This window comes from Pollicipes pollicipes, unplaced genomic scaffold (assembly GCF_011947565.3).
Source record: "Pollicipes pollicipes isolate AB1234 unplaced genomic scaffold, Ppol_2.1 Scaffold_4002;HRSCAF=4701_pilon_pilon_pilon, whole genome shotgun sequence".
Classification (NCBI taxonomy): Eukaryota; Metazoa; Arthropoda; class Thecostraca; order Pollicipedomorpha; family Pollicipedidae; genus Pollicipes; species Pollicipes pollicipes.
Genome location: NW_023596420.1, coordinates 33,844,500 through 33,864,785, shown reverse-complemented (window position 1 = coordinate 33,864,785; position 20,286 = coordinate 33,844,500). Strand labels below are relative to the sequence as shown.

At 46.8% G+C, this 20,286-nt stretch overlaps 6 non-coding genes across 6 annotated transcripts; 3 read left to right on the top strand and 3 right to left on the bottom strand.

Annotated features, from left to right (window-relative positions):
* Positions 1 to 2,687: 2,687 nt before the first annotated feature.
* TRNAD-GUC (transfer RNA aspartic acid (anticodon GUC)) lies at positions 2,688 to 2,759 on the top strand. Its single transcript has one exon. It is a non-coding gene; the product is annotated as a tRNA-Asp (tRNA).
* A 4,362-nt stretch (positions 2,760 to 7,121) lies between these two features.
* Positions 7,122 to 7,193, bottom strand: TRNAD-GUC (transfer RNA aspartic acid (anticodon GUC)). The gene has a single exon. It is a non-coding gene; the product is annotated as a tRNA-Asp (tRNA).
* Positions 7,194 to 8,533: 1,340 nt separating this feature from the next.
* TRNAD-GUC (transfer RNA aspartic acid (anticodon GUC)) lies at positions 8,534 to 8,605 on the top strand. Its single transcript has one exon. It is a non-coding gene; the product is annotated as a tRNA-Asp (tRNA).
* Positions 8,606 to 12,174: 3,569 nt separating this feature from the next.
* TRNAD-GUC (transfer RNA aspartic acid (anticodon GUC)) lies at positions 12,175 to 12,246 on the bottom strand. The gene has a single exon. It is a non-coding gene; the product is annotated as a tRNA-Asp (tRNA).
* A 1,179-nt stretch (positions 12,247 to 13,425) lies between these two features.
* On the bottom strand, positions 13,426 to 13,497 carry TRNAD-GUC (transfer RNA aspartic acid (anticodon GUC)). The gene has a single exon. It is a non-coding gene; the product is annotated as a tRNA-Asp (tRNA).
* A 5,439-nt stretch (positions 13,498 to 18,936) lies between these two features.
* TRNAD-GUC (transfer RNA aspartic acid (anticodon GUC)) lies at positions 18,937 to 19,008 on the top strand. Its single transcript has one exon. It is a non-coding gene; the product is annotated as a tRNA-Asp (tRNA).
* The last annotated feature ends 1,278 nt before the right edge of the window (positions 19,009 to 20,286 follow it).

Here is a 20,286-nt window from a genome sequence, read left to right as displayed (position 1 = left end):
GCTTGGTTTCCCGAAGGGGCGGGTTTGTTTGTTTGTCGTATTGTCCTTTCTGATTTCGAGGTGGATGGGTTGCGTATGTCTTCTGGTCCGGGCTGTATCGAGTTCCTGCGGTTATTGGTGTACGATCGGAAGTCGCCAGCGTTACAAATGTTTGTGTCTCAAACCCGCTGGAGTTCATTCTAGCTTGATGGGGGAGAAAATATGGATTACAAATGTGCTTTAAGCTCAACGAATGCAGAACACGTTAAACATTCATCCTTACGCTATGTCTTCGATTTCTCACAAGACAAACCTTTGTCACAAACCGGGTAGATTTCACAAAACGAGTGTTTTGGTCTGTTTTGTGGGAGATTAAAGGCAAAACGTAAGTGTGAGTTTTTTATGAGTTTCAAATTGAATGGACTTCTGGGCAGATTTTCGGTATATTTTATCATTGAAGAAAAAACGAATTCTCACACTTTTGGAATAGGCCCGGACAATTTTAAAACCCCATTGACCGTTCACTCATCCCAAAACAGCACGCATTCGTAACGCCGACGACTTCTAAGCGTGCAGAAGCGACTGCAGGGGCATTATACAATAGGGGCTAGAAGCCATCCGCAAGCCACTGTCCTCAAAACGAGGACGAACGCTACGATGTACATCTACATTGAGTGGACGAACCCGTCCTACCTTCACAAAAGCCTCCCCGCCGAGGAATCGAACCCCGGTATCCCGTGCAACAGGCGGGGATACTCACCACTATATTAACGAAAAGCAGCATGCGACCAACTGTACCCGCAATTGACCGCATCGCCGTAGTCACTAAAACAATGAAGATGCTCGAAGCAAACGCGAAGCGTTATGCGGCATAGGTCATTATTTTTCCAGTACTTCGAAGCTACGCGATACCGCTCATTGGCTGTACTGTTCAACCTATGACGTCATGATCGGTGTGGATGAGTCCATTTCGCACAGATTGGGCAATTTTGGAGGCGGCGTCGCAACATGTTCATTTGGCGTCGGGGATCGCAAGACTCTCAGCGCACCCTCCCCCCAACAATAACAAGCCCGCTCATGCCATAATTTCTAGTCATGTACCCTTTTGTATTAAGCATCCTCGTTAACAACACTTCGGAAGAAATAGGTGATGCATAAGTTGATAAACATCTGGTTGACGACTTGCCACTACCCGACTTTAGTCTTTCAGGGTCTGCAATGAAGGCCGGCATGGTATTGTAATGCTAGGTGTGCCAACACTCGCATTTTAGAGTGTTCCATGTTCTGTCAGTGGTGGTTGCATCAAACCTATCTAGAACGGTCCGGCTTAAGTCACGATATCCAAGCACGAGTCTACACTTTTTGTAGGACCTCAACATGCATGTATGTATGCATGTCAATGCGTGAGGTCTCGCAGCTACCTAGCCTTGGAATAAATAATGACGCTCGCGGCGACTGAAACGGATGAATGCACATGCATGGCAGGTGCACGGTTCATCTAGATAGGGATGGTGTTGATTACAGGGGCTGTGGGCCGTTTTTCTCAGCACGACACTCTTGAACATAATTCGAACAATGGCGTTTGCCTGATGCATGAAAACTGAGTAATTTTGCATGGCTTCCACCAGTTACAAAAGTTCATACCATTTTTTGAAATACGCAGTTTTTCGACAGGTTTCACCACTTCATAAGTTTATATCACGTAACATGACCATTATAACTATACTACCGCCATCAGTTATTACGGGGTCCCGATAAGAAATAAATGATGTTGGACTTAGCCATGTACGCGTCAAAGCCCCAATTTTTTTTCTTTTCGTTGCCTGGGACACAAAGCAGGGTTTTATGGTGCATTCCTCTGCTCTACCACCAGAGCAAGGAAACGACTTAGACAGTCAGTTTGCTCTCAATCCATGTTATGAAAGGTGTACCTGTCCAAGCGATCATGCCGTCAGTGGTTGAGCCCCACAGCCAATGAGCGAGATCTTATAGCTTTCTGGTACGGGGAAAATGATGACGCGTGCGACATCGTTATTTGGAACTCTTGATGTCACCATGCACAATGGGACCAAGTCAAAATCAAACAGCGATAAAACTGCTTTGGTTAACAGCAGAGGTTAAACAGATCCCAAGGCACGACTGCTTTTCACACCACGTACAACTTCCATTCCCAATGTAAAACCACAGCGCCTGTTCAATCAAGCATTGCCGGATGCCTCCAAGATACATTGCATGCGACATAGTATGATGACAGCATAATCCAGGTGTGCACCCAGATGCGTGTCAGGCGCAGACTATTCTTTCGACACCGCTGTGTGAAATGTGCTGCTGCTGCTGCTGATACAACGCGGCCAGGGATGTCGGGGCACCGCTGTGAGAGGATCGGGCTATCAAACCAGTGACGTAGAAAGGCGGGACAGTAATGCCAAGGTCAGAGCTGTCAGATTACGGTGACGTGAGTGATTGACTACCTGATGGGCAGGGAGAAATTTGCAGTGACATCAAATCATTTGACAGAGTGTGACAAGAGTTGACAGAGAGGTTTGACAGAGTGCGGTGGGAAAAGCAACGATATCCGCATTTGTCGTGGTGGCGAGATAGCTGTCGCGCATTCTCAGGGACTCGGTGCAAAGATATTACCTGTTCGTTGTCAGTAAGTTTGGTAACTAGGAGTAGTAAGTAAGTACGTGAATATGGAGTGAATCTGCTCCTCGTTAGTATAGTGGTGAGTATCCCCGCCTGTCACGCGGGAGACCGGGGTTCGATTCCCCGACGGGGAGGGTTTTGAGCAGTTGCTTTCCGAGACGCGGTCACCGGTTGCGGTCATACGCGGACCGTAAACCTCCCTCGGTCTGCTCCGGTGTCATATCAGTGCCACGGCAAGAACTCCTGCCAACAGATGTAAACCTCAAGTGCCAGTGCTTGTACGGAAAACATCTTAGGTATCTGCTTTTATGCAACATTGCATCTTCTGAAAAAATACTTATAAACCACCTGTGTGTTACACAAGAAAACGTATGCTTCGAAAGCATGCATCCGTCATTATTTCTACTCTAAAAACGTATGCAGCCTTTAATCATACGCTACTCTACTTCATTTTACTGATGCGACATTACTTCTACTGCAAAGCGAACTCAGTGTAATGAATACACTGTCTTTTATATCGGCACCATAACCTTGCATGCCGTATTGCCCAGGCGCGGCCCCTCCTATTTTGCATCTTGTTCCTACTCCCATGCTAGGTGTCCACGCATCATGCACTCAATGGGTTAACACTGGCACTGGAAGTAATGCCGCGTACACGCTAAAACTGCATACATTTTGAAGCAGAACTGATGACGGATATGGCGCTTGAAGTGTTGGTTGTATTGTACCAATGTCGCGTGGAAGCATTCGCAGAGGAAATGCCGTCGCACATTAGTAACGACTACGTAAGGTTTTGCGGTAGAAATGATAACAGGCAGAATTTCCGTGGGCATAAGTTTTATCGCGCAGCACTTCTATTGCGTGTGAGCAGCATTGACAGTTGAAGTCATGCCGTCGCATTCTTGTGGGTGGGTTTTTTTTTGCTGCAGCACGACTGTCATGGAACCATGCGTTCCTTCCAACAAATATGTCCTCAACGCGTCGTCAACGAAGGCTCTGTGTGTTAATTGCATGATGACTTGCTATGACGTAACTTCCAATGTGCGAAAACTAATAGCTATTCTGCAATATTTCTGCCAAGTTTGTGCCTTTATACAGGCCGAATGGGCGGTGGGCACCATATTGCGGTACTTTCATTATGAAAGCATTTTAGCCCACATTGTTGGGACCGAATGCAAAGCATAAATATCACTATTCCATACGCTCTGAATCGGTTAAGCCCCACAGCAGTTTTTGGAATATTGTGTTTTGCTCACGCAAGGAAAATTGATTTCGAAAACGTTTTAGACACATCCCAACTCTTTCACAACCTCATGGATGTTACCCCGTCCCAAAACTGCACGCATTCGCTAACAGCGAATGCTTCCGAGCATACACCATCGACCCATGGAACATCATGCAACAAAGACTGGAAATGTACTCGCGGCGCGCCAAGAATGTTCTATTCCACGTTGTGAAGAAGAATATTTGCCGGGTGTGTTTGCAGCGCGACACCTCTCCTTTGGAACTATTTGCAAATGACGTGACAACATTTCCGCACGCAAAGAAACTAAGATATTCGTTGCAGGTACTATGCGATCCCTTAAAAATAAAAACTGCAAATTATTGTGCTTGAATGCATACACATTTTGGCCACATATGGCTGCTCTTGAGCACGTAGAGCAACCTGTTTATGACTGAATACGTTGCGCCATCTCCGCCTCACTTCGATCTTGTCCTAGTCGCGGGAAAAAAATTGCGCGTCCGTCAAAGATTCTACGGTACATTACGTAGAATATTTCCCGTTAGGAACACTAAAAGGAGCAAAAGCATGGTATGTATGACGTCAACGGTATTCATATATTGATAGTTTGATGTCCATGTCGCTGAGAATACACGCTGCATGTGTATACAAACCATCGGTCTCGAGTTGAGGATGGATGCTACGCCAAACATGTTCGCTGTACAGAGGAGATCAGTCACATCTGCACAAAACTCGCCCGTCCGGGAATCGAACCGCGGTCTCCCGCCTGACAGGTGGGGATACTCACCACCGCACAAACGTGGAGTAATGTCAATCACGACCTTACGTACAACGAGCCGGACTACCGCACTCACCCCATCAAAGAAGATGCTTGAGGAAAATATGACGCTGGTTCGCCGGTTCCCTGTGCGAGGGGGATATTGTACAGGTAGGTCGGGTCCGTAGGGCCAGTTCGTTGTCGATAGGCCGTTGGTGTATGCTCGAAAGCATTTGCTGTTTCCAAACTTGTGCAGTTTTGGGATCGGGAAGGTCAATGAGGTTGTGGATGAGTTCAGGCGTATCTGACACGTTTTTGAATATGTTTTTTCTTCAGCAAGCAGACGATAAAATTTCAAGAAGTATTTTGGAGCCTAACCGATTAAAGGAACATTAAATATTCAGGCTTGCTCTCGGTCTTTGATCCTGACTATATGGGTTCAAATACTTTCAAATGATTGTAGCGCGATATGGTGCTCACCACCCATTCTTCCTGTGGTTGAAGCACAAACTTGACAGAAATGATGAAGCATAAATGCTGTTTTCCGGCAGAGTGAATGGTATTGTGATCGTGGCTCATCATTCAATTGACGTGCAGAGCCTTAGCTTACAACGCATTGAGCGCATACTTTTGGAAGGAGCAGACGGCTCCGTAACATTCATGCCTCAGCAAAAAACCTACCGACAAAGTGCTGCTGTATTACTGCAGTTGCCAATGTTCATACATGACATTAGTGCTACGCGATAAAGATTTTGACCCACGAACTTACGCCGGTTACTATTTCTACTGGAAAATCTTACATAGTCGTTATTTATACCCGAAGTTATTTCCACTGCAAATATTTAGCACAACATTAGTGCCACGCGGCCAAATGCTCGGGTGAAAAAAGCATATGTGCATTACTTCTGCTGCAAAACGTATAATCTCTACCTTTTGCAGCGGAGTATACGCGATGCTTCTTATTATGCCAACACTTAGCAGTAAAGTGCAAAATGCGTGGACACATAGCATAGGTGTAGAAATAACTTCCAGGATAGGAGGGAGCCGCACCGGGGCAATTGTTTGTGGTGCCGATACAAAAAATGGTGAACTCATTACGTCGAGTTCCTTTGTCGTATTTCGCGCTTGAGTAAAGGCTGTAGAAATCTCAAATGATGAATACAAAATCTTAATAACAAGTGGAAATTTTTAAATCATCATTTTTGTCGTGAAGACCCTATAACCTTGCGTGAGTTATTGCAGCGGAAGAAATCTCGCGTTTTAGTGAAGTAGGGGTGACACCAGGACCAGGGGTGTAGATACATTTTTAGCCAGGTGCTCACTGTACACCTCGTGTGTGGTGATCAGTTAAGGGTCACATTCGGGGCAAGTATCGTTTTTATGTATTTGGGGACAAGTTTAGTCGCCTTTCTTGCTTGCCCAAAACTTTTTGCAGCACTTTGCCAATCTACCAGACGTCTTTTCTAGTAGAGAATATTTGCCTAGAATTATTGCCTATGTGGATATGTCGATTGCAATATTTGTAACAGCACTTATGTATCAACACCATGGAGTGGACACCTCTAGTCTTTGTTGCCCGTTCACGCACTTCCACGCGTTCGCTCCTTCCGTTTTTAGGTGTATATGTTTTTTGTGAGGCTTCAGACATGAATAAAAGCGATTGGTACAAATGGTGAAATATGAAAAGTGTGGTAAAGCACAAATGTCGCTTGCAAGCATTGGCAGCATAAGTAACATCGTTTGCAACTAAAGACCACGCAAGTTTTGAAGAAGACATCACGACTGGCGTCAGCTTTCAGGTCTCAGCTTTGTCGTGAAGCACTGATGTCACATATAACCGTTTGTAGTAGATGTAATGTCATGTATCAGCAACTAACGTAACAGAAATTGCGAGTGCCTAGAGTTTTTGCAGCATACGTTTTGTCGTTTAGCACTCATGCGTATGAGTTTTTGCAGCAGAAGTAATGTGGCGTATAGGTAAGGGCTACATAAGCCTAAGCTGTAATGACGGAATGTCGTGTGGGCATTGTTTCAGTAGATGCAATGACGCCTAGAAGTGAAGAATGCATACGTTTTTGCTGCATAAGTAACTACGGTCATGTACTTTTACAGTATACGCATTGTCGTGAAGCACTCATGTTGCGTATGAGGTCTTGCAGTCGAAGAAATGTCGCATCAGTAAAGTAAAATATAGTGAGGTAAGTTATAAGTAAAGGCTATATACCTATCTGAAGAAATTATGACGGGCACATGCTTTTGAAGCATATGTCTTTTGACGTAACAATTATGTCATTCGCAAGCATATTTAAAATACGCCATGTCGCGTACAATTAAGGAAAATAGCCGCTTTCAGTAGTAGTGGCACATGAAGTGGACTTCTGCTGGTAGGAGTTTTTGCTGTGGCGCTGGTGTGACACCGGGCAGACCGACGTATGTGTGCGGTCCTTGCCCGATCGCGACCGATGAACGCGTCTCGGGAAGCGACTGCTCAAAACCCTCCCCGTCGGGGAATCGAACCCCGGTCTCCCGCGTGACAGGCGGGGATACTCACCACTATACTAACGAGGAGTGATAGGTACCCAACCTTCCCTAAAACTGACCGCGCTGCCGTAGTCACTCAACCAACGACGGCGCACCAGAAAATGTGACAAGCTGGGCATGCTTTGGTGCCATCCTTATTTGTAACCATCAATCTTAATATGCTCAATGGGCCCAATATGCTCAATCTTAATATGCCTCCAAGATACATTGCATACGGCATAGCATGATGACAGCATAATTCAGGGGTACGCCCAGATGCGTGTAAGGCGCAGACTATTCTTTAGACACCGCCGTGTGAAATGTGCTGCTGCTGCTGCTGATACAACGCGGCCAGGGATGTCAGGGCACCGCTGTGAGAGGATCGGGCTATCAAACCAGTGACGTAGAAAGGCGGGGCAGTAATGCCAAGGTCAGAGCTGTCAGACCACGGTGACGTGAGTGACTGACTAGCTGATGGGCAGGGAGAAATTTGGAGCGACACTGAACCATTTGACAGAGTGGGACAAGAGTTGACAGAGAGGTCTGACAGAGTGCGGCGGGAGAAGCAACGATATCCTCATTTGTCGTGGTGGCGAGATAGCTGTCGCGCATTTTCAGGGACGCGGTGTAAGGATATTACCTGTTCGTTGTTAGCAAGTTTGACCATAATCCCGCTCGTCGTTAGTATAGTGGTGAGTATCCCCGCCTGTCACGCGGGAGACCGGGGTTCGATTCCCCGACGGGGAGGCTCTTGTGACGGCGGAGAAGGTTAATTCTCTGGAGTGCCTGTATCTGTACTTGAATGGCATATGCTGAGAGGTGACATTAATCGGCTAAGCGAGGCAACCTCGCATGACATCCGTGGTTATTTCACTTTACTGTTGTGTTCGACTGTCTGGCGAGTTCCGCCTTTCAGTCCATTACTGGTGGAACAGCCGTTCGTCACGCCACGGTACTCTGAAAACTATCGTCGCTCGCGTTATATGAGTACCAACACCAGATATTTCCCCCCGTGATGTCTATCTAACCTGGCCTTCGCCGTATCTGCATCTTGACGTACTCCTGAATCGCCTTACCATGTAGTATATTCTGCAAGCGTCCGGCAATGACTAGTTGAAAAGGCGGCTGCGTTTTTCATCGTGAATGTACTGTCTGCATGATGCGGAAGGCAAACTCACCTTGGGAGGTGTTTAACCTCTGCTGTCGAATGAAACAGGTTTGCTGCTGTGTGGTGTTGGCTGAGGCCCGTTGAGCATGTTAACATTGATTGTTCCAAATAAGGATGGCACCGAAGCATACCCAGTTTGTCTCATTTTCCTGGTGCGTTGTCGTTTGTTGACTGATTACGGCAACCTGGTCAGTTGTAGGGAAGGTTACATTTGTATCACTCCTCGTTAGTATAGTGGTGAGTATCCCCGCCTGTCACGCGGGAGACCGGGGTTCGATTCCCCGACGGGGAGGGTTTTGAGCAGTCGCTTCCCGAGACGCGGTCACCGGTTGAGATCGTACGCGGACCGTGAACCTCCCTCGGTCTGCTCCGGTGTCACATCAGTGCCACGGCGAGAATTGCTACCGTCAGATGCCGCTTCATGCGGCGTTACTTCTACTGAAAAACAATTAAAGTATTGTTGTGCACGTGATAAGTTGCCTTCTAACCTACCAACGTGGTCGTCGTCCTGGTGGCACATTGGCTTAGAGCGCCTGCGTTGTGAGCGTGTTTGCATTTCGTGTTGGGTTCAAATCTCGACAGCGGCTGCCTTTCTTTTGTAAGGAGACCTTTTATTTTCGCGTCTGTTCCCGAAGCTACGTGGTCACGTGACCCGACCAATCACAGGCCGGGGAGTAGGTCACGCCTTGGGTCGGGGTCGGCGGTGGGTCAGTGATGGTCCGGGCGGCGCCGGGGAAGGTAAGCCGGCTCTCGTTGATGTCCACGACGTAGCTGGCTCCTTTCCCTCCGCTCCCTTTGACTGCCACTCCGGTCCTTCTACCCTCAGCTCTCGTTGATATCCACGACGTAGCTGGCTCCTCTCCCTCCGTTCTCTTTGACTCCGACTCCGGCTCTTCTACCCTCCGCTGTCGTTGATACGCACGACGGCAGCGTGTCCTTGTCAACATTGTGAATAACAATGTTGACACATCTTTAGTGACCGTTGCGGTTACCGAAGACTGCTACCTCTCCCGGGGATTATAGCCGCCGTGCACTCGTATCAAACATAGTCTAAGCGATGTAGGAAGTCAGGATGACTTCATGCCTATATGCTTCTGTAATCAATATACCCCATTTTGGTTACACGCTTTTGGTCTACTAGAGATTAAATCGAGCCCGCCCAACATAACAGTATGTCTTTTTTGTGACACCAGAATATTTCTCAATTTCTCTCTCTTTATTATTTCACCAGAAACTACATGTTTTAAAAGCATACACCCATCATTATTTCTACTCTAAAAATGCATGCAGCCTTTACTCATGCACTATTTCATTTTATTTTACTGATGCGACATTACTTCTACTGCAAAGCGAGTTCACTGTAAGGAAAACACTACACTTTTGTAGCGGCGCCATAAACTTTAAATGCAGTTTTGCCCAGGTGCGGCTCCCTCCTATTCTGCAACTTGTTCCTACTCCTGTCCTAGGTGTCCACATATTTTACACCCAATGGCTAGGCACTGACACTGGAAGTAATGCCTCGCATACGTTAAGGTTTGTCATCAGTTTTGCTTAAAGGTTTACAACGTCTTAAGCAAAACTGATGACGGATATGGTTCTTGAAGAAAAAACTGGTCTTTCGCACTAATGTGACGCGGAATTACTTACAGCCGAGACACCCTCGCACACAAGTAATAACTGCATAAGGTTTTTCAGAAGGAGTAATAACAAGCATAACCTTGTGGGGCATAAGGTTTATCGCGTAGCCCTCTATCGTGCATGAGCAGCATTGGCAGCTGAGGTCATGTCGTCACACTCTTGTGGGTGGGGTGTTTTGCTGCCGCACGAATGTCATGGAAACATCCGTTCCTTCCAACAAACAAGTGCTCAACGCGTCGTTAACGAAAGCTCTGTGTGTTAATTGCATGACGACTCACGATGACATGACTTCCACTCTGAGAGCTAATATTCATGCTGCGATATTTCTGCCAAGTATATGCCCTTACAGAGGCCGAATGGGTGGTGGGCACCATATCGCGGTACTTTCATAATGAAACGTTTGAGCCACATTGCTAGGACCGAAAGCAAGGCATAAGTTTCAATATTTCATGTGTTCTGAGCTGGTTAAGCTCCAAAACCGTTTTTGGATTCTTCTTCTCTGCTTAGGCAAGAAAAACGAATTCGAGAACGTTCCGGACACGCCAAAACTCTTTCACAATCTCATTCTTAATCTCGCAACGTTACCTCTTCTCAAAACTGCACGAATTCGCTAACAGCGAATTCGTACAGCCTTGGCTGCATGGAACTCCATGCAACCAAGACTGGGAGTGTATTCGCAGCGCGCCAAGAAGATTTTATTCTACGTGGTGTCATGCAGAGTCTTGACGGACGTGCTTGTAGCGCGACATGCTCGATAGGTCGATCGTGTATGCTCAAAACTATTCGCTGTTTGCAAATTCGTGCAACTTTGGGATTGGGAAATGTTAATGGGATTGTGAAAGAGTTCGGATGTGTATGACACGTTTTCTAAAACGTTCTTCCTTCAGCGAGCCAAAAATAAGATTTCAAAAACTGCTTTGGAGCTTGACCGATTTGGAGTATTTGAAATATTTAAGTTCACTCTTGGTCTTTGATCCTGTTCATATGGGCTAAAATGCTTTCATAATGAAAGTGCCGCGGTATGGTGTTCACCATACATTCGATCTTGAGTTGAGTCACAGACATAGCCATAGTATTGAAGCATGAAGATTATTTTTCGGCAGGGTAAATGCTGTTGTGATCGTGATTCAACATGAAATTGACACATAGAGCCTTGGATGACACCGCATTGAGTACATATTTGTTGGGAGCAGCAGACGGTTCCACGACATTTGTGGCACAGCAAGAAGCCCACCGACAATTGTGCTACTGTATTACTTTAGCCGCCAATGTTCAAACACGACATTAGTATTGCGCGGTAATACTTATGACCAACAGACTCATCCCGGCCATTGCTTCTACCGCAAAGCCTTATGGAATTATTACTTATAGACTACGTGTTTCCACTGGAAATGCTTAAACGCGACAGAAGTGCTACACGCCTTTTTTTTGTTTGTTTAAAGAGCCATATCCGCGCTTACTTCTGCTGCAAAGCGTATAAATATCTAGATATTCGCGACGTTACTTCTTGTGCCGAACTCAGCAGTGGAGCGCAAAATGCGTGGACACCTAGGATGAGTGTAGGAACAATTTTTCAGGAGGAGGGAGGGAGGGAGCCACTCCTGGGAAATTCTACATTTATAAGTTTGCGGTGCCGTTACACAAAAGCGGTGTACTCATTACGACGAGTTTATTTGTTGATTTGTCGTGCATGGCGTTTGAGTAAAGGCTGTAGAAAATGACGAACGCAGAATTTTCATGACGACTTTGAGGTTTTTAAAGAAAGCAATAGTTTCGTCGCGAAAACACTAAAGCTTCATGTCAGTTGTTGCAGAAGAAGAAATGAAGCGTTTTAGTGAATACTTAACCAGAGGTACAGATTCATATTCAGCCAGATGCTCACTCTTCACCTCGTGTATGGTGGTAAGTTAACAGCGTCACATTCGGAGCAAGTCTCGTTTTATGCATTTTGGGACAGGTTTGATCGTTGCCCAAAACTTTTTGCAGCGCTATTACACTAGATCAGACTTTTTTATTAGAAGAGCCTTTGCCTTGAACTATTGCCGATGTGGGTGTATCGATCGCAATATTTGTAGCAGCACTTATGTATCAACACCATGGAGTGGACACATCTAGTCTTTTGCCCGTCAAAGTACTCCCACGCGTTTGCTCCTTCCGTATATATGTGTATGTGGTTTTTATGAGTCTTCACTTATGAATCTCGGGAAGCGACTGCTCAAAACCCTCCCCGTCGGGGAATCGAACCCCGGTCTCCCACGTGACAGGCGGGGATACTCACCACTATACTAACGAGGATCGATAGATCCCCAGCCTTCCCTACAACTGCCCGGGCTGCTGTAATCACAACCAAGGACGATGCACCAGGAAAATGTGACAAACTGGACATTCTTCGGTGCCATCCTTGTTATTACTATTATTGTTATTGTAAACCTTGGCGAAATCCAGCGAGTGGCTATTCCACTCGCTCAATTTTTTTCGCTCGCTCCACTCGCTATTCCATTCTAACGCCGTGTCAGTACGTACTGCATAAATCAACACAGAACATGCAACACATGCAAATGAGGCCCAACGCCAGCAATACACATACGATTTTGTAAAACACGAACATCTTGTGATTCAATCAGCACCTGCACGTCATGACCAATTGGTCAATTTAGGTAGATTCTCTGATGACAGACAATGCCTTGCCCTTGAAGTCATTTAAGTTTTTGCACTGGCGCGTGGCGGCAGGAAGGCGATTCCACGCCGCTGCGGCCCGACAGGGAAATGTCCTTTTCACGCACTCTAAGCGAGGGTGTTTTACAGCGCTCGTCTGCAGTACAGTTTCGTCATCGGTGGCTCTGGTGTGCCGCTGAGATACTTCAGATCGGCGCCGGATCAGATTACTGACAGCCCGTGGCCATCAGGCACGTAAATGGCGCGATGCAAGCATACGCAGTCGCGGTGGGTGACAGTCTCGTCCGAACTTCTTTGGAGCCATCAATCTTAACATGCTCAATGGGCCTCAGCCAAAATCAAGCAGCAGAAAAGCTGTTCCGTTCAACAGCAGAGGCTTAACAACTCTTAAGGCGAGTTTGCTTCTTGCACCACGTAGGCAGTACCTTCACGATGAAAACCGCCGCCGACTTTTCAACTAGTCATTGCCGGACGCTTGCAAAATATACTACATTGTGAGGCCATGTAGCCACGGTAGCCTAGACATCACGGAGTGAAAATGTATGTTGTTGGTGCTCATATAACGCGAGCGACAATAGTTTTCATAACAACGTGGCGTGATTAACGGCTGTTCCACCAGTAAAGGACTGAGAGGCGGGCTCTCCATACAGTCTACCACGACAGAAGACCTACAGCAACCGCAAATGTCATTCGAGCTTGCGGTATGATGCCGGTTAACGTCACTTTCTAGCAGACGTGCAGACTAAACCACAGACACAGGCACTCGAGAGAATGAACCTTTTCTACCTTAACAAAAGCCTCCCCGTCGGGGAATCGAACCCCGGTCTCCCGCGTGACAGGCGGGGATACTCACCACTATACTAACGAGGAGCGGATTCCTGCCCAGCCTTACCAGCAGCAAGCCGGACTGCCGAAATTAACAAAGCTACTCAAGGAAAACGTGACAAACCGGAAATCCTCTGGGCATGGTCTAGCGGCGGGGCAAACTAGACATCGCCGGTTCGTTGTGCAGAGAGGATTTGGTACTGGTAAAACGAGTTCGAACTAGTAGAATGAGCTGCTCCCCGTTAAGGGTATGTCGGGTTGGACGATCTACGCGCTATCTTTTGAGCCGAGTTCCTGAAAATGTGCGGCAGAAACCCCACCACCACTTTTAGTAAGCATATCGTTGCTTCTCTCACCACACTCTGCCAAACGTCTATGTCAACTCTTATCACATCGTCAAATGATTCGATGTCGCTCCAAATTTTTCCCTGTCCATCAGCTAGCCAGTCACTCACGTCACCGTGGTCTGACAGCTCTGACCTTGGCATTACTGACCCGCCTTTCTACGTCACTGGTTTGGTAGCCCGATCCTCTCACCACGGCACCCCGAAAACCTTGACCGCGTTATATGAGCAGCAGCAGCGGCAGCACTTTTCATCCTGCGGTGCAAGACTGGTCTGAGCCTTACACGCATTTGCACATACACCTGGATTATCCCGTCCACATGCTATGTCGCATATGGTGTATTTTACAGGTGTCCGGCAATGACTTATTTAACAAGTGCCATCATTTTACATTAGGAATGAAAGGTTTCCCTGGTGTGAAAAGCGTTCTTGTCTTGGGAGCTGTTTAACTCTTCTGTTTACCAAAGCATTGGAATCGCCGTTTGATTCTGGATTGGTCCTATTGGGCACGGTAACATTAGTGGCTCCAAATACGAATTCGCACGCGTCGTTATTTTGTTCCCGTACAAGGAAGCTATGAGAGCTCGCTCATTGTCCGTACAGCTAAACCACTGCACTGACGGCATGATCGCCTGGACGAGTCCACTGCGCATACTGGAGAAAGTTTGGAGGCGTAATTTCACCGGCTTTTGGCCCTTTGACGACTCCCTTCGTCGGCGGGAAGCCATCGACGGCGCTGTCATTTAGCGTTGGGATCCAAGACTCTCAGCGTGCTTGGCCTCAAACAATAACAAGCTTGCCTGTGCGATGATTTCTAATGAAATGCCGTTGAGCCTCATGTGGCCTCGTAGTCTTGCAATTCATCAGCATTTCTGGTCAACATAGGTCACGCAGAGGTTACATGGTTGGTGACCTGACAGTATCCGAACTTTAAAGTTGAAATGTCCGCAAAGAAAATCCGGGGGGATATTGCGATTTGCCAATGCGCCAACGCTCGCCGTGTTGACAAGTACATGTTCATGCCGATAGGGGTTGGTAAGACAGTAGTATTAGCCTCATTCGTCGGATAAAAACCAGGAGAATGGAGATATAGTTTGTTTAAAAGGAAATGCCCCATGTTTGAAGATAACCCAACAATATCTCCATTCTTATTGTTTTTATGCGAGAAATGAAGCTAATACTACTGTCTTATCTGTGTGAGTAATGTTCCTCGCTAATGCACCTTACGAACAACTTACGTAATTTTGAACTGATGGCGGTTGCTTCTAACCCACCTCCAACGTTGCGGCCTAAAGGGAATGTTCCATGTTTGAAGATACTGAAGCATCATATATGACGAATAAGGTTACCTATGTCAACCAGCATACTTTAAGGTGGATACTACACTTGGCCACACAACTTATTTAGTAAATATTCTCCTCAATTCGTCTTGTTTCGTTGCGTCATCGCACCTTGCATAACGCTGTTTGAGAGCAAATTGAGGGTATAAGTCCTTTCCTTGCCCAGTTGGTTGAACACTGGACTCTATCATAAAACCGTGCTTTGAGTCCCAGAAATGGTAAGAAAATAACTCGGACTGTGAGGCATGCATGACTTAACCAAACGTCATCCATTTCTTCTCAGAACTCCGCAGCAAATGACGGCGGTGGTGCAGTTAGCTGACGGAAACCTTGTGCAAATGACTACTAATGCACGAGACGAGAGCAATTGTCCGAATTATATGCAAGAGCGTCGTGGTGAGAAAAAACAGCTACAAAGCACCCTGACGAGGAGGATGGGTCTAAAGTCCTGCGCATGGCTCTGGCCGCGCACACACGGAGAAGCTCATCTCGAAGACGCTGCATAAATCGCCAACTTGTCCACAGAGAAACATAAACGAATCCCACTTGATCCACGGGCCCTGTCCCACAGGCCACAGGCCCATGACCAGCACCAGCCCTATCTAGGCGAGCCGTGCACCTGCTCTACTTGTGCATCGATCTGCCTGCAGTCGCCGCGAGCGTCATTACCTTTTCCCAATATTAGGTAGATGTTAGAGCTAAATCATGGGCGTGCACATAAGCATACATGTTAAGGTACTACCAAAAGTGTGGACTCGTGCTTGGATATCGTGACTTAAACCGCACCGTTCTGGATAGGTTTAATGCAACCACCATCGGCAGAACATGGAACACTTGAAAATGCGATCTTTGGCGCACCGAGCATTACAATACTCTGCCGGTCTTCATTGCAGACGTTTGAAGACTAAAGCCGGCTAGTGGCAGGTCGCCAACCAGATGTTTATCAACCTATTCATCACTTATTTCTTGCGAAATGTAGCTAAATCGTAAAATTGCGAGAATACATAATACACAAGGATACTTGGCTAGAAATTATTGCATGAGCGGGCTTGTTATTGTTGGAGGGAGGGTACGCTGAGAATCTTAAGACCCCCGCCGCAAAATGAAAATGTTGCGACGCCGCCTCCAAACTTTCCCAATAAAAATTCCCGCGTGACAGGCGGGGATACTCACCACTACACTAATGAGGAGTGTTGTGCACTAAACCATACCCACAATCGACCGCACCACAGTAGTCAATGAAACGATGTCAATGCTCGAGGAAGATGTGTCGTAGTTGTGCGGCACCTTATTTATTGTCATCGATATAACCACGCTCATTGAAACCGAGCTAAGGTCGAGCAGCGACACAACAGCTTTGGCCAAGAGTGGATGCAAATCAGCCCCAAGACAAAACTACTTTTCGCAACACGTAGAACGTTCATTCTCGTTGTGAAACAACGGCGCGCTTTCAATCAGTCATTGCCGGACGCTGTCAAAATATACAGCATACGACATGACGGGATAATCCAGGTGTACGCCCAGATGCGTGTAAGGCGCAGACCAGTATAACACCGCAGGGAGAAATGTGCCGCTGCTGCTCATATAGCGCGGTCAGGGAGTTCAGGGTACCGTGGTGAGAGGATCGGGCTATCAAACCAGTGACGTAGAGAGGCGGGTCAGTAATGCCAAGGTCAGAGATGTCAGACCACGGCGACGTGAGTGACTGAATAGCTGGCAGAGTGTGAGGAAACGCTGAGTTCATTGCGGAAATTTCATTGAATTGCGGACATTTCCGTTTTAAGCCTGGGGCATTTTCATGTCACGAACCAAGCAACCTCTGCATGACCTATTTTCACAGGCAATGTTGATAAATCGCATAATTGTGAAGGCACACGACTTTCAAGGGTATTTGCCCAGAAATTTTGCCACAAGCCAACGTGTTACTGTTTGAGGCCAGGCACGCTGTTAGTGTTAGATCCCGACGCTAAATGAGAATGCCGTTGATGGCTCCCCGCCGACGAGGGGAGACGTCAAAGGGCCAAACGCCGGTGAAATTATGCCTCCAGCATTTCCCCAATGTGCGTAGTGGACTCGTCCAAGCGATCATGCCGCGATCATCGTGATTGAGCCGTACAACCAATGAACGATCTCTCATAGGTTCTTCACGGGAAAAATGATGACGCGCGCGGCATCGTTATTTGGAACCATTGATGTTACCACGCGCAATAGGACCAAGCCAAAAGCAAACAGCATTTAAACTGCTGTGATCAGCAGCGGCACAGAAAAAAACGCAGGGGTTAAATGGCTTCCAAGGCAAGACTTCTTTTCGCCCCACGGAAGTCTTTCATTCCCATTGTAAAACTACAGCGTCCGTCAAATTAGCCATTGCCGAACACCTGTAAAAAACACCATATCCGATATGACATGTAGAGCTGACAACCCAGGCGTATGCGTAAATACGTGTAAGATGCAGACCGGTCTTACAACGCGGGATAAAATGTGCTGCTGCTGCTGCTCACCTAACGCAGCCTGAATTTTCAGACCACCGCGGTAGGGAATCGGGCTTTTAAGACAGTAGTATTAGCCTTTTTCTTCGGAAAAACCATGAGAATGGATATATAGTTAGGTTGATATTTTGGCAACATGCCTCTCTACTGCCTTTCCGAGACTATATCCCCATTCTCCTGGTTTTTTCCGAGGAATAGGCTAATACTACTGTCTTATCTGCGTGACTAACGTTCTTCGCTAATGCACTGAACAACTTACGAAATCGGGCTTTTAAAACAGCGACGTAGCACTGAAATGCGGGGCAGTAATGCCAAGGTCAGAGCTGTCAGACCACGGCGAGGTCAGTGACCAACTATCAGATGAACAAGGAGAAATTCGGAGCAACATCGAATAATTTGACATAGTGTGGGAAGAGTTGACGGAGAGGTTCAGCAGAGTGTGGTCGGAAAAACAACCATATAGTCACTTAAGGTGGTGGTAGGGTTTTCGTCTCACATTTTCAGGAACTCGGTCTAAAGATAACACCTGGATCGCTCAATCCGATCTACCCTCCACAGGGAGCAGCTCCAACATTCTAGCCGTTCGAACCGTTTTGCCTGTACCAGATCCTCCCTGCACGGCGATGTCTGTCTCGTCCCGTCGCTAGACTATGTGCAGAGCATGTCCGGTTTGTCACAGTTTCCTTGAGCATCTTTGTTGATTGCGTGACTGCGGCAGTCCGGTTCGGTGCTAGTTAGGATGAGATGATTCCGGTCCTCATTAGTATAGTGGTGAGTGCCCCCGCCTGTCACGGGAGACCGGGGTTCGATTCCTTGACGGGAAGGGTTTTGTGCCTGTAGAAAAGGTCCATTCTCAGGAGTGTCTACACCCGTGGTTGGGTCACGTCTGTTCGGAAGTGACGTTAATCCGCAAGGCCCGATATTTCATCCCCTGATGTCCAGCTCCTCTGGCCTTCTCCTTGTGCGCACCCTGACGTACTCCTGAACTGCCTCAGCATGTAGTATATTTTGCAAGCGTCCGGCAAGCAAGCGACTAGTTGAAAAGGCGGCTGCGTTTTAATCGTGAATGTTGTGTCTACGTGTTGCGGAAAGCGAACTCGCCTTATGAGCTGTTTAACCTCTGCTGCTGAATCAAACAGCTTTGCTGCTGTTTGATTTTGGCTGAGGCCCGTTGGGCATGTTAAGATGGATGGTTCCAAATAAGGATGGCACCAAAGCATGTCCAGTTTGTCACATTTTTCTGGTGCGTCATCGTTGGTTGAGTGACTACGGCAGCGCGGTCAGTTGTAGGGAAGGTTACGTACATACCACTCCTCGTTAGTATAGTGGTGAGTATCCCCGCCTGTCACGCGGGAGACCGGGGTTCGATTCCCCGACGGGGAGGATTTTGAGCAGTCGCTTCCGAGACGCGTTCATCCGTCGCGATCGAGCAAGGACCGCGAACATACCTCGGTCTTCCCCTGCGTCACATCAGTGCCACAGCAAAAACTCTTACCAACAGATGTCCACTTCATGTGCCACTACTTCTACTGAAAACGGCTATACTCCTGAATTGTACGCGACATGGTTTACTTTAGCCATTGCCGGACACCTGTAAAAAGCACCATATCCGACATGACATGTAGAGCTGACAACCCATGGCACAATTGCAAATGGCACAATTGTTACGTCAAAAGACATATGCTTCAAAAGCATGTGCCCGTCATAATTTGTTCAGATAGGTATATAGCCTTTATTTATAACTTACCTTACTATATTTTACTTTACTGACGAGACATTACTTCGAGTGCAAGACCTCATACGCAACATGAGTGCTTCACGACAATGCGTATACTGTAAAAGCACATAACCGTCATTACTTCTACAGCAAAAACGTATGCATTCTTCACTTCTAGGCGTCATTGTGTCTACTGCGATAATGCCTACACGACATCCCGTCATTATTTCTACAGCTTAGGCTTATGTAGCCCTTACTTATACGCCACATTACTTTTGCTGCAAAAACTCATACACATGAGTGCTACACGGCAAAACGCATGCTGCTAAAAATATAGGCACTCGCAATTTCTGTTATGTCAGTTGCTGATACATGACATTACATCTACTACAAACGGTTATATGTGACACCAGTGCTTCACGACAAAGCTGAGACCTGAAAGCTGACGCCAGTCGTGATGTCTTCGGCAAAACTTATGTGGCCTTTAGCTGTAAGCGGTGTTACTTACGCTGCCAATACTTGTAGGCGACATTTGTGCTTTACCACACAGGCCATGTTTCACCATTTGTACCAGTCGCTTTTACTCATGGCTGAAGCCGCACGAAAAACACATGCACCTATAAACGGAAGGAGCGAGGGAGCAAAGAAGTTATATCTATATTAGTTATATCAAGTTATGTATATATATATATATACATATATATATATAGCTATACATATATATATATATATATATATATATATATATATATATATATATATGCAAGTCTTATCTATATACGACATCGTGAGCCACCATACAATTAACACACAAAGCGTTGGTTCACGACGCGTTGAGTACATATTTGTTGGAAGGAACGCATGGTTTCATGACATTCGTGCTGCAGCAAAACACCCCATCGACAAGAGTGCGACGGCATGACTTCAACTGCCAATGCTGCTCA